We start from the raw sequence: 12,267 nt of genomic DNA on the forward strand, positions 1-12,267 counted from the left end.
TGGAGAGGGATGCGCCAGTTCTTGGCGACGTCCCGTCGTTCCGGCCCCGGCAGGTGTGACACTCGCAGAGGGGAATGCCCCCCGAGTTCTGCTCCTCACGTGCAGCCCTACCTACCATTTGCCACCGTCCCTGCACTGGGTCGGGGTGGGGTGGGGAGCTCAGTAACTAACCCTTTTCAGAAACCAACGCCCAGTCTACAGCATCGCCCGTGAGGACTGGGCGAGGAGCTTTGCAGAAGAACCCCGGCGTGGGGCGGCTGCAGCAGGCGCCCCTGCGCAGGAGTGGCTGTCACGGTCTGGCTCCGTAGAGCTGAGCTGGCTTTAGACAGGATCCAGGCACTTATTTCCTGTGGGACACTGGACACATCCCTTCCCCTGTCTGTATCACGGTTTCCTCACCTGTGATACGGGAGTGTCCAGCATTCAGTCAATGATGGATCGTATTATCATTATTCAGTCAATAATGGATCGTATTATCATCTCTTCGATCAATATCGATATTATTTTTTGACCTCCCATTTCAATAGATGCCTGGCATCACACCCAGCACTGGGCGACTTGAGTCACGAGCCTGCTGCTCTCCTGAGCTTGTCTTTTAACTCTGCAAAGTGGGAGTAATTGCCAGCCTCTTGAGAAGAAAGGTTGTCAGCTCTTTGGGGGGAGGGGGAGGGACTAAGGGAAGAAGAAATGGTTTACACTAAGGACGCAGAGTATCTGCTGCGTCCCAGGCCCTGGGCACAGCTTGCTGGCGCCTCCACGGCCTCTGCCTGCCCTGGAGGAAAGTTCCCAGGAGCAGGGCCCGGGCTCTGATTCGATTCGTCTGCACAGGCAGACCCTCAGGGCCCGTGGTAGAGGTGATTCCGGGAGGCTGGGTGGCTGCAGCCCTACTAATTCAGGACAGCGCTGAGGGCCTCTGCCCCACCCCCCCCCCACCCCCTCTCAGTAAAACCAGAAAAAGCACCCACATTGGGCTGAGCCGAGAAGCAGGTTTGAGTCAGGGGCAGGATGGAGGGCTCCCAATTCTCACTCTTCAAGCACCCCTTGGATGAGGGGGCCCTGATTCCTCCTTAAGGAGGAGAACATTGAAGCTCAAGGAAATACCTGGCAGAAATTCCAATCAAGGAAGGTTTGGCCGATTCTAAAATTTATGTATTCTGCCCGAGGCGGCGGTTGTAAAGGTGGGGGCGGGGAGAGCATCTGGAATTGCTCACAGCAGAGGAGTATCTACTTTTTCCATTTTCTTCCAGCTTGACAGATGGCACTGCTGGGTCTGGGGCGGCCTCCATGACGAGCAAGGGCACCCAGGATTCTGCACCCCCGGATAGTTGGGCAGGAATCTGAAACCTCTCACGTTTGGTGGCCCTCCACGTAGTTTCAGCTTCGAAACGCGCGGCCCACCAGGCATGGGGGAGGAGGGAAAAAGGAAATTTAGGGAGTTACTTAATGGACGTAATTATATATTTTTTTTTAATTAAGGAAAACAATCTCTTTCAATTGCTCCTCCCCCAGTTGCCTGGTGAGGACTAAGCGAGGTTTGCTTTACCTGGAGGATGAAGACAATTAGAAGCAATTAAGCAATTATTCCGAATTTTGTTAGTCATTTCTAGGGGAGTGGTTGGGGCATTGGGGCTGGGGCCCAAGCTTGTGCCAGCCGTGGATGGGGCGCCTCGTGTCCCCACGCATGGAGGGTCCCCTCGCCGCGCGGATGCGCAAACCGCGCGGCAGTTTTCGGCGTCGCAAAGCGCTTTCTCACCCAAGACGTCGCTTTCTCCTCCGGGGCGCAGACATACCCCCCTCTCTCTTACTGCCTCTGCCCCTTCCTGTCTATCACCCCATTTCACCCAGGAGGTAACTGCAGCTCAGAGGGGCGCGGCCACTTGCCCGAGGTCACAAAGGATGTCGCGGGAGAGCGCTTGGGTTCTGCCCGGAACTGCCCCGAGTTTTCCAGCCTCAGGACCCCTCAGATGCAGAGACCGGGCCTCCCCGGGCCTGGATCCGCGGAGGTCTGATTTCGGGGTCCCTGAGATTTGCCGTGCATCCGCTGAACCGTATCTGGCGCCCAGAAGAGCCCCAGCACAGTGAGGGGCTCAATAAATATTGTTTGAGTAGATGAGTAAATCCAGGAAGCCAAGGTGGAGGTCAGGGGCCACGCCCGGGCCAGGAGGTCCCTGTCCCCTGTGACTTGGGATGAGCCTTGAGTTGTGAAGGGGTGGTCCCGGGGTCTTAACACTTGGAATTAATGCTGGATCCTTGCCGGCAGGAGACAGATTTATAAATTATCTACAAGGGAAAACATCACTGACTTCGCCCCCAAACCCTCAGCTCAGTAAGTAGCCTTTCAATGAACCTTCACGCTTCCCCCACAAATAGAAATAGAGTTGGGGAGGTTGTCGCCTGCCCAAGGTCATGCAGCAAAGAAGTGACCCAGTTAGCATTTGACCCCAGGTGACTTCGACTCCAAAGCCCGAGCGGCTTGGCGTTATCTCCTGTCTCTGGCTGCAGCGGCTGGAGAAACAGCATCTCGCAGTTAACTGCACCCACTCGCTTGGGTAGTATCTTGATTTTGCTGCATTTCCCAGATTTTTGAAAACAAGGGTGTGTTTATACAATAGAGAAGAAAAAGACCTAAATGTATTTACAAAAATAAAAACTGATCGCCTCCCGGTAACAGCAGTTCATGCTTGTGGAGTGTTGACTGTCCGCCAGACCCTGTCCCAAATCCCCCACGGCTACTAATTCATTTAATCCTCACAACAACCCTATTTGGTAGATACTATTATTACCTTCATTTTACTGAAGGGGCGAATCTGATTCTCAGACATGGAACATCTAGATAAATGTAATTTCTCTTTTTTTCAATTGTGTATTTGCAAAGAGGTCATTTTCCATCCTCCACGCACCTCCCAGCTTAGAAAATAATGGTTAAGGCCATTGATCTCGGAAGAAGAAGTTTATTAGCTCCACAGACTCGAACCGTAGGTAGGCCTTCCTTCCTCATAACCAATAAGATCGTTCAGACCTTTAATAGCCCGTGCGTTTTGTGACGTGGTAAAACTGGCACTTTCTCCCTTTTCCACCTCCCACAGCTCACGGTTCTTTGCAAACGGGGGGGGGGGGGGGCTGCAGGCTCTGTGGGGAGGCCACGAGCAGGATGGATGGGAAAGGGCCTGGCCCACTACCTAGGAGCTAGGGTCCTCATCCCCACTGGTCACTCCCTTGCCGAGTGGCTCTAAGCAGGCCCCTCCCCTCTCAAAGTCCCTTCTTTCTCTCACTGGCAAAATAAGGGGGCGTATTTCCTTTCCTGTCTGTCCTGGTTCTGTGGTTCTATGGTAAAGGAGCGAGTGAGGGAAAAAGTCAGTCCGCAACTCGTTCTCTCTCCCGCCAGGCTGACCGAGGCCCCAGGAAGGTAGGAGAGACCGTGTGGAAGGATGGAGGCTATGGAGGGGTGGTGGTCACAACCCCAACTTTACCCTGTTCCGGCTGCGCCTCCTGGGGCACGTTCTCCCCCTTCTCTGAGCTGAGCCTCATTCTCCCCATCCGAAAACTGGATTCGCTGAGATCGTGGATGTAACACGTGATGAGTACTTAGTCCCCTCCTGTCCCCTGGTGCTGGCCTCCTGTGTCCGAGAGGTGGAAAGCCTCTGACTAGGCAGATGAGAGGCCTGGCAGGCAACCTTGTGCATAATTGTCCATGGTACAATTGGAGCTGGCACCTTTGGGGTGGACGATTGCAAAGAGGCTTATGAAAATTACACTTGCTGGGGACCCTCCAAGCCTTTGGAAGGAAGCCTTGCTCAGGAGGTGGCATGGCCCTTCCCAGAGAGATGGCTGTAGAGAGTCCCAGATCAGCTGGAAGTATCACCTAGGCATGTGACAAGAAAGTGATTCTATTTTCAGTGATCTGTTAATCCTCCCATTATCCTCAGGAGACTGCCTTGGTGAAACTTTAACACCTCGGATCATGTCCGTGGACAAGGCACCGGGCTCTGGGCTCGAGGAGGCAACAGGATCTAGCTGGAAAATCACAACCTAATCTCGCCTCCACTCTACTCATTTTCAGAGTTAATCCCCTATGGTTGATAAACAATACTGTGACATACATTTCCCTTTACCAGTCACTTTGGTGGCGGGGGGGGGGGGGCTCTGTTTTAAAATGAGAGTCTATTTAAAGTTAAACGTTAATTCTTAACACCACGAATGGTACTTGGAGAAGGCCGGCAAGCATGATTATTCTATTGATCGTGTTGGGGGGACTCCTGAAATTTGGGGGGGAGGACGCTGATTTCTAGAAGGGAACACTGCATTTTCCCATCAGCGTACAATCTGGCTGGAATCCTGCCCCGGCTCCTCCTAGCTGGGTCGTCTTAGGCAAGTTGCTTCCCCTCTCTGGACCTTGGCTTCTTTATCTGTAGAGCTGGGGGATTGCGATCATTCCAATCTCCTGGGTTTGCAGGAAGAATGTACTACAGAGATAATAGGCGGAGGACCACACCGCCCTGGATGGATGGGGTTGTTAATATTATTAGTAAACAATGAATGGGGGAATTTGGTCAAAACAGCCGCCTTTTTCCCCCCGGACCCGGCTATCTGCTGGCTTAGCGGGAATTGTAACAGGGGAAGAACTCTCTGGAAGCTGAGGTCTGTTCGCAAGTCACTAGCTCATCTTCGGTGTGTGGCCTGCCGTCTGTCATTTCTCTAGAGACATTTTCAGGATCTTCATAGGACATCACTAGACTCTGGGGCAAAGTTAAGATACCTGTAAGTTGCAAATAAGGCAGAAAATATATTCTTTTTTTTTTTTTTTCCAAAAATGATTAAGCATGTTGCCTGATCTGCCCTTTTATTTTTATTTATTTATTTATTTAGTTCTTTCACTCTCCCTCTCTGTGTTCCTCCCTCCCTCCCTGCCTTCCTCCCTCATCTCCTCCAGCTCTGTGTGCTGGGTTAGTGCCACGCCTGGAAAACACTCACCACCCAGGCCCGTCCGTCCTGACCTCCAGAGTCTTCCCCGCTAGTGGGAAACGGCGTTATCCAAGGCCTCGGTTTCCCCGGGAGACGTCGCGCGGACTGCCCCGAAGCCGATTCCTCTGGCGGACTCTTTTCTTTCGCTCCCACAGTGTATTAAACATCCGAATAAGTTGCCAGCGTTTAGAAACGAGGAGACCGCGCATGGGAAGCCGGCATTCTGGCCTCTCCGCATCGGTCCGCGGTGGCCGCAGGTGTCTTTCATTACATTCTCCTTCCAGACGTTCAAAAGCAAACAATGGTCACCATAACCAACACACCCAGTCGGAGATGCGCCAGCCGTCCAGAGTCTCCCTCATTCTTTTCCAGTTTTCCCATCCGAGGGAACGAGGATTAAACACAGAACGGAGACGAACAATCTCCGGTGTCCCTAATTACACACACACACAAAACGGCGCATTCACACATGACAGAGTGGCACTCGGTGGCGTCTCCAGGCGTGCGCGTGGCTCTGTCTGTGTGTGTGTCCACCCTTCTGTGTGGCTGGCTTTCTCGTCTAGTTCATCTCCTCACATCGCTGGGTATAAATCTAATCCACTCTTTATATTCCACAGTAGGGATATATTACGATTCATCTAGTCATTTCCTTATTGATGGACATATCCCTCCCCCCCAAATTTTACTACTACCAACCATTCTTGGAAAAGAAAAAAGTCCTTGCAACACTTCGCACTCACCCTCTTATTTTTAAAGATTTACTCTCTGAAACAGAGCGCTGGAGACAAGCGTGTGTATTTCACCGGAACGGATATTGCCAGGAATCTTCTCTTTAGAAAACTCTGCTGCGGTGAGTGTGCTGGCCACTCGTGACTTCCATTCCCCACCCCAGCTCTCTACCAGAACTGGACACCTTGGCTGCGTTTTCATTCCCGCCATGAGCCATGTTTCGAGCAGGGGAGTGACAGAATCCCACGCCCATTCGGGACACTCCCTGGGGAAGCGGGGCTGGAAATGGAGCGGGACGGCTTGGTGGGGGCTCAGAACCCCCGTCACGCGAGGGCGAGGGGGCCGTGGCAAGGCTGCCGGGAAGCGGCGTCGAGAAGGGGACAGTGCGGGGGGAGGGGGTTGACAGGTCAGTCGTGGGGAGGTAGAGATGCTCGTTAATGCCTCTCGGGGCCGGATGCGTGCCCTGCTGGCATCTCGGGTCTCGCTGCGCGGTAAGGAGATGGGATGCGGCCTGTTTCCACGCTGTTTATCACGCACCTTAGTGATGAGCCACTCCAAGCTTCCCGTCGTCCGAACTCTTGTTTCGATGGCCTCACATATCAGCAGGCTACTTAGAACGGAAACGCCGGCTCACTCCACCTGCTCGGGGCTTGGGTGATGGGCAGGGCAAGGCAGGGCAAGCCTCGGCGCCAGCCTCGCCGGTGACGTCACTGGTGACTTCGAATGGAGTGCGGTAGTTAGTAGCGTTGTTGCATCTAATCCACACTGATTTGCTTTTCAACCTACGCAGCACCTGGCAAAAGGTGTGCCAGAAGCAACGACAGTATTCCGAGGCTTGGATTTCTAGAAAAGGGCCAGGCAGGCCCAGGCTGCTGAGACTGCGGTCAGGATCCCTGCTAACGCTCTTGGGGCGGCCTTGGAGTTCTTCTCCAGCTCCCTTTGGCCCTCTCTTTGCCGGGCTGTTCTCTCTCTTTGTGTCTCTCTGGCTGTCTGGTTCTCCCCAACCCTGGGATTGACAGCAGACTTACTTTCTGGCAGCCTGCTGTGGTGCCTCTAGGGCCCCTGGAAAGGCCTGGGGCCCAGGGATGGGGCCATCTTGCTCTAAAGTGTTTCCCCAGCCCCACCAGAAGCTGGGGCAGTGCTCCAGGGCCCTGGGGACAACCTGAGGTTGTCATCAGCACAGGATGGCCCATCTAGTCGGAGGGTTCGCTCAGACTTTAAGTGGTCCAAGAAAGCGTGGTACGTTTTCCTTGACGGTAGGTCCATCTCCCTTCGTAATTAGCCCCATCGCCCACGGCGCAGAATGTGGGCCGGCTTGCCGAGATTTCGACCCTTGCATGGCTTCTGAGTCCTGAGCACTCACGTGACCCTCCGAGCTCGTGGGCATCCAACAGAAGAGCTTAGCGATCCTGGGCGAGGACTGACATGTGAGAGGTGGGATGGAAATGGAGGAGTTGCTCATCCCGGCTTTGACAGCGGGCCCTCCAACCGCCGGCCGCGCCTTCCGGTTCATCCTCTCTGACCAGGACATGGTCGCACTGCGATAGGGGGAGCGTACAGGCTTCGGGTCGCCGAGACCGAAACGTGGGGCTCTGTGACCCCCACGTGGTCAAGTCACATAACCTCTCGGAGCCTCAGTCTCTCCATCCGCAGAGCCGGTGGGAACGTCCGTGGCGAGGGTGAGCAAGCAGCTGCCCCAGTTCTTGGTACAGAGTGGGCACGCGATGAAGGGAGGTACAAACCGCCAACCGAAATGACTGACCAGCTGACTCTGAGGAGGAGGAGGGATGATGGGAGCTGTTTTCCTGCTCACGCCTCAGTCCCTCTGTGCCGCTGGCTACCAGTTACCCGGGCGATGCCGTGTAGCCCGGTGGTGACAGCCAAACCCGGCAGAGATTGTTGGGACCAGGAGCTTAACTCCCGCAGGGAAAGGGGGCTGGACACCAAATGGTGTCACGTTAAAACAAAAAGAAATGAAAGCTTTTAAATAAAAAAATTACGTTAAACAAACACAACAAAAGCAGTCGGCGTGGAGGGGAAGGGAGTTCCTCGAGATTTGTTTATAAACGTAGTAAAATAAATATGTAAATAAGGGAAGCGGCTCAGGGTTTGGGGGCCGACCTCCTGCTTTTCATGGAGCATGTTTCTCATTACGAGGGGGAAATGCAGGCCACACATGGGCAGCAAGAAAGTACGCGGACGGGAGAATAATTAGGGGTGTTGGGGTCGCGGGATATTCTTCCGCGAGTTTGTTTTCTTGAACGTTCCTTTACTTTGACAATTAAAAAAAAAAAAAGTCTCAAAAATCCACGCGAAGTTAAATTTGGCTGGAACTATCTTATTTTGTTGGCGTGGTTTTCCAAAAGGTGCTTCCTTCCGTTTGCTTCAGGGAAGGACCGTGGTAACTTTTATTCTCACCCCTCTTTGTCTCTGAAGTCCCGTTGGTAGCTATCCCGCTTGACCAGGCTTTGTTAGAATCCGGGTACTAGTGTTAGAGGGTTCCCTGCCAGCCGGCTGGAGCACAGGGGAGGGGAAGGCCTGGAGGCCATATGCCACCATCTCGGAGCCTTGACCCGCCCCTTCCCATGTGGTGCTGGGGAAACTGAGGCTGAGAGGGATCAAGCCCTTTGCCCAAGCTTAATCGGCTATTATCAGGATAAGGTGGGATTCAAATTTCAGTTTCCTGAATTTCAGTCCAGTCTCTTGTAGCCCCCAAATAATTCTCTTTCCTGGAAAATGTCTCCTTCTAGGGTCCGTCTGGCAAGGTGAAGATCGGGAGCCCCCTGTCTCTTATGGGAATCTGTGGGACCCTCTAACAGCTCACAAAGGGAGCAAACATAAAAATCACTCATTTTTTTCTTTTTTCCTCAGTCCCTCTCATACTCTTAGGCAGCCACACATTTTTACTTTCGAGAAGACCCAAGTGTCATAAAAGTGATTTAGCTAGAAAACAAATCAGGGTCTGGTTTGGGAGGGAACGTGAAATTCCTCATTATCCACAACACTGCTTCTCGAGGTAACTATTTACCTCGTCCAATTCGTCTCCCTTTTTTCTTTTCTTCCTGTGATGAGAGTGTCCCTCCGTCTCGGTGGCTGCAGTGCCCCTGTTGGGGCAGAACGGAATTCGTTCAGTGTCTCTGTCGTAAGGCATGTTTTTCTGGGGTTTATTACTCAGCTGTAAAAATGTGCTCTAGGCAAAAACTTGGCATATTAAGTCTCATCTCAGAGGTAATTGGTGGGGATTTAAAAAAAAAAAAAAAAGCAACCCTTTTTTTCTTTTTACAGGCAATCTTAGAAAGGGAAACAAAAAGGTCGAGAATTTACTGTTGGAAACTGTGGGTTTCGCCCCCATGGGCTTTCCTCTTCGGTTTGTTCTGTATTATTTTTGATCTCCTCTAACCAGTTATTTGGGGGCAAAGTTATAGCGGCTGCAATCTCAGACATTCATTCATTATTCCTTCGACAAGTATTTACTGTGTGCCTACTAGGTGCCAGACTCTGTGCCCGGCCCTGGAGACTCGATGGTGGGCAAAAATATTCCTCAGGCCGAGGTTCTCACGGGGCCGACATACCTGTGAGCACACTCACCTATGAACCCCACGTCTTACTGGACCGGACAACAAAACCCTTGAATGTGTGGTAAGCGGTAGGAGTGGAGGAAAAGCTGTGAATGGGCTTTGGGGTGCTCACTTTAGATAGACTGGCCTGGGAGCCCACCTTTACTCCAAGGCTCAGTGGGTAATGGGAGCCTCACGCCAAGTCTGGGAAGAGAAGTCGGGAAGAGGGGAAAGCTCGTGTGAAGGCCGGAAGAAGCGAGGAAGGTCTCCCTGCTGGGCCGCATCGAATGGGGGTGCGGGGAGGTAATGTCTGATCCCGGCTGGGGGCGCACGGGCAGATCACGCCCAACCTGAGCGCAAGGGGGAAGCCCTCGAAAGAGGCTCAGGAGAGCGCCAAAAGATACAACGCTCTTTCTGGAACATCTCCCCAGCCTCTGCGTGGACGATGGGCTGCAGAGGGCACCGGGCGGCTGGGAGGCGGCTGCACCTGCCCTGATGTGAGACGGAGGTTAAGGATGTGGGTCCCAGCGTGGTTTAGGGGAGAACAGGACGTGACCGCTGGCGGGTGGGGCAAGGGGGATGAGCCGAGGTGGAGGTGGTCAGCCGGGGTCAGGGTGGAACGGGGTGCCATGGTCCGAGGGGGAGAAGGGATGGGAAAGGAGAAGGGGTGCTGGGGGGGGGGCGTGGGGAGGGCTCCCCGGCCTGCCAGCTCGTCCTGATGCTGAGCCGAAGGGGAGAGTGTTTGCAGGGGCCGTGTGGGCTCATCGTGAGGACCCGGAGTCCGCCTGGCCCGGGTCCAGCTCCAGCTCCACCACTTCCCAGCCGGGTGCCCCGGGCCTCACTTTCCCCCTCAGAAAAAAAAACAAACAAAACAAGAGGCAGAAGAGTGGAATCTGCCTCGCGGGTGTCGTGCGGGTCGGGCGAGTTCATCCCGCGTTTAGGACACCACCCGCACGTGCCCTCTCTACACCGAATTCCATTTTGGAGACGTGGCGAGCGAGCCATCCTTTCGGCAAGCCCATCCGGCACGCCTGCCCTCAGGGCGCTGGCTCTCTGCTGGGGGACCCAGCCACGCGGTAAATAGACACAGGGTAACGCATTGTGACCAGTGCCTCTGAGGGACCAGCAGGGGTCTGTGAGGAAGAATAACGGAGGACACAGGAATTAGAGGGCAGCGGGTGGCCAGGCGAGGACCCCCAGGGAAGGTGGCGTCAGCCCAGTGAGGAGAAGAGTGGGGGGCGGGTCACGCGGGCCCTAGGGGACAGAGGGAGGCCCCGCGGTGGGGCGGGACGTGGTGTGTTGGAGAGACGGAGTGTGCGTGCAGCGGGCTAAGCAGGGGGCAGCGTGGCAGGAGAGGCTGCAGGCCCGGATGGCACCTGCGTGACTGACCTGCTTCAGGCCGGAGGCGCGCAAACCTGACTCCTGTTTTTAAAAGATCCCTCTGGCCGCCACGTGACTGGGGTGCATATTGGCAGGCGGCGGATTTAGAGAAACTGTCTGCAAAAGGGGCTGAGGCTGTGCCGCCCCAAGAGGGGACGGTGGCTTGAGGTGGTGACCGTGCAGGTGGACAGAAGGCAAAACCAGCATCTTCTCTACCAGGCGGCTGTAGGAACGCGTTAAAAACGCAAATCGGATCTAGTCGCTCGCCCTCTTGCTGAAGTCTGTCAATGGCCCACAGTGCTGAGAATAATGCGAACTATCTTGCCACGGCTACCTGGTCAACCCCCTCTCCCCCCGTAACACCCGGCGCTCCTCTTAGCTCTCAGGATGCACCTTGCCCTTCCTCGCACCTGCCGATGGCCCTGCCGGAAACTCGGCACCCCTCTCCCAGCCCCCGCACCCGCGTCCCGCCCACCGCTTTCTGCGGTCAGTCCTGACCCCCTCCCTACAGCCGGGCATCCCCACGGGCCCACCGCAGTTACGCACGTGACGTGCTGGCTAAGGCCTCCACGCGTCCAGCCGATGATGGGTCAGGAAGCCGCACTTTGTCCCACGGACGCGGCGATCCGCTGGCCCCCCGCAGCCGATTCCGTCCCAGCGTCATTAACGAGTTGGACGGGCAGGGAGGGGACCAGCGTTTCCCCGAGGACACACTCAGAGGCTGTGCTTCGCCCACTGCGCCTCAGCCAATCGTCACAGCGGCCTGCAGGGGGGACGGGGCAGAGGGGGACACCGAGGCTCTGAGAGGGCAAGCGAGCTGCCCAGGGTCACTCGGGTCGTAAGCGGCGAGCGGGGTTCAGTCTGGCGAAAGCCCGGCGGCGACGCGCTCCACTTTACAGATGAGGAAACGGGGCTCGGAGGGGGACGCAGCTGGCCTGTGTTCTCAGAAATGGGATGAGTTATAGTTTACGAAACGCCGTCTGGCTTTGGGCCTGACACCGGCTCCGCGAGGGGGTGGGCCTGGCCTCATTACTGTCATCAGCGGGAGGAGCAGCAGGCTTCTCAGTCTTCCCACATTACAGTGAACGACAGGAGATTCAGAGACGCGGGGAAGGTAGGAAGGGAGCAGGCACAGCTCGGACACAGAGCCAGGTGTGGTAGCCATGTTTCCTCACCGCATCCTTCTTGTACTCCTCGGGAAAATATGTGCGAAGTCCATTCATTCACTCACTCACTCACTCACTCACTCACTCATTCAGTCACTCAACAAGCATATGCAGAGCCTGCGGTGGACCTGGCACTGTTTTAGACACAGGGACTGTGACAATGAACAGACGGAAATTCTTGGCTTCATTCTTTTAGGTGTGGGTAGAACAGACCACAAGCAAACAAGTAAATATTGATTATACCAGATGGCACTCGATGCAAAAAGGGAAAATAAAGCAGCGTAAGGCGTCGGAGAGATGGGTGGCGTTAGTTTAGCTGCGTGCTCGGGGACGGTGGCGTGGCCTGCCGTGGGGACAATGGGCAGGGCTGCACAGAGTGAGTGGGGGAGGTTTCTGTCGAAGACAGAGCAGGAGCAGCAGTGTTCCGTGGGGCGCAGGGGAGAACCCCGAGCATCGTAACAGCCCCGGTGAGA

This window comes from Rousettus aegyptiacus, unplaced genomic scaffold, assembly GCF_014176215.1.
Source record: "Rousettus aegyptiacus isolate mRouAeg1 unplaced genomic scaffold, mRouAeg1.p scaffold_m13_p_7, whole genome shotgun sequence".
Taxonomy (NCBI): Eukaryota; Metazoa; Chordata; class Mammalia; order Chiroptera; family Pteropodidae; genus Rousettus; species Rousettus aegyptiacus.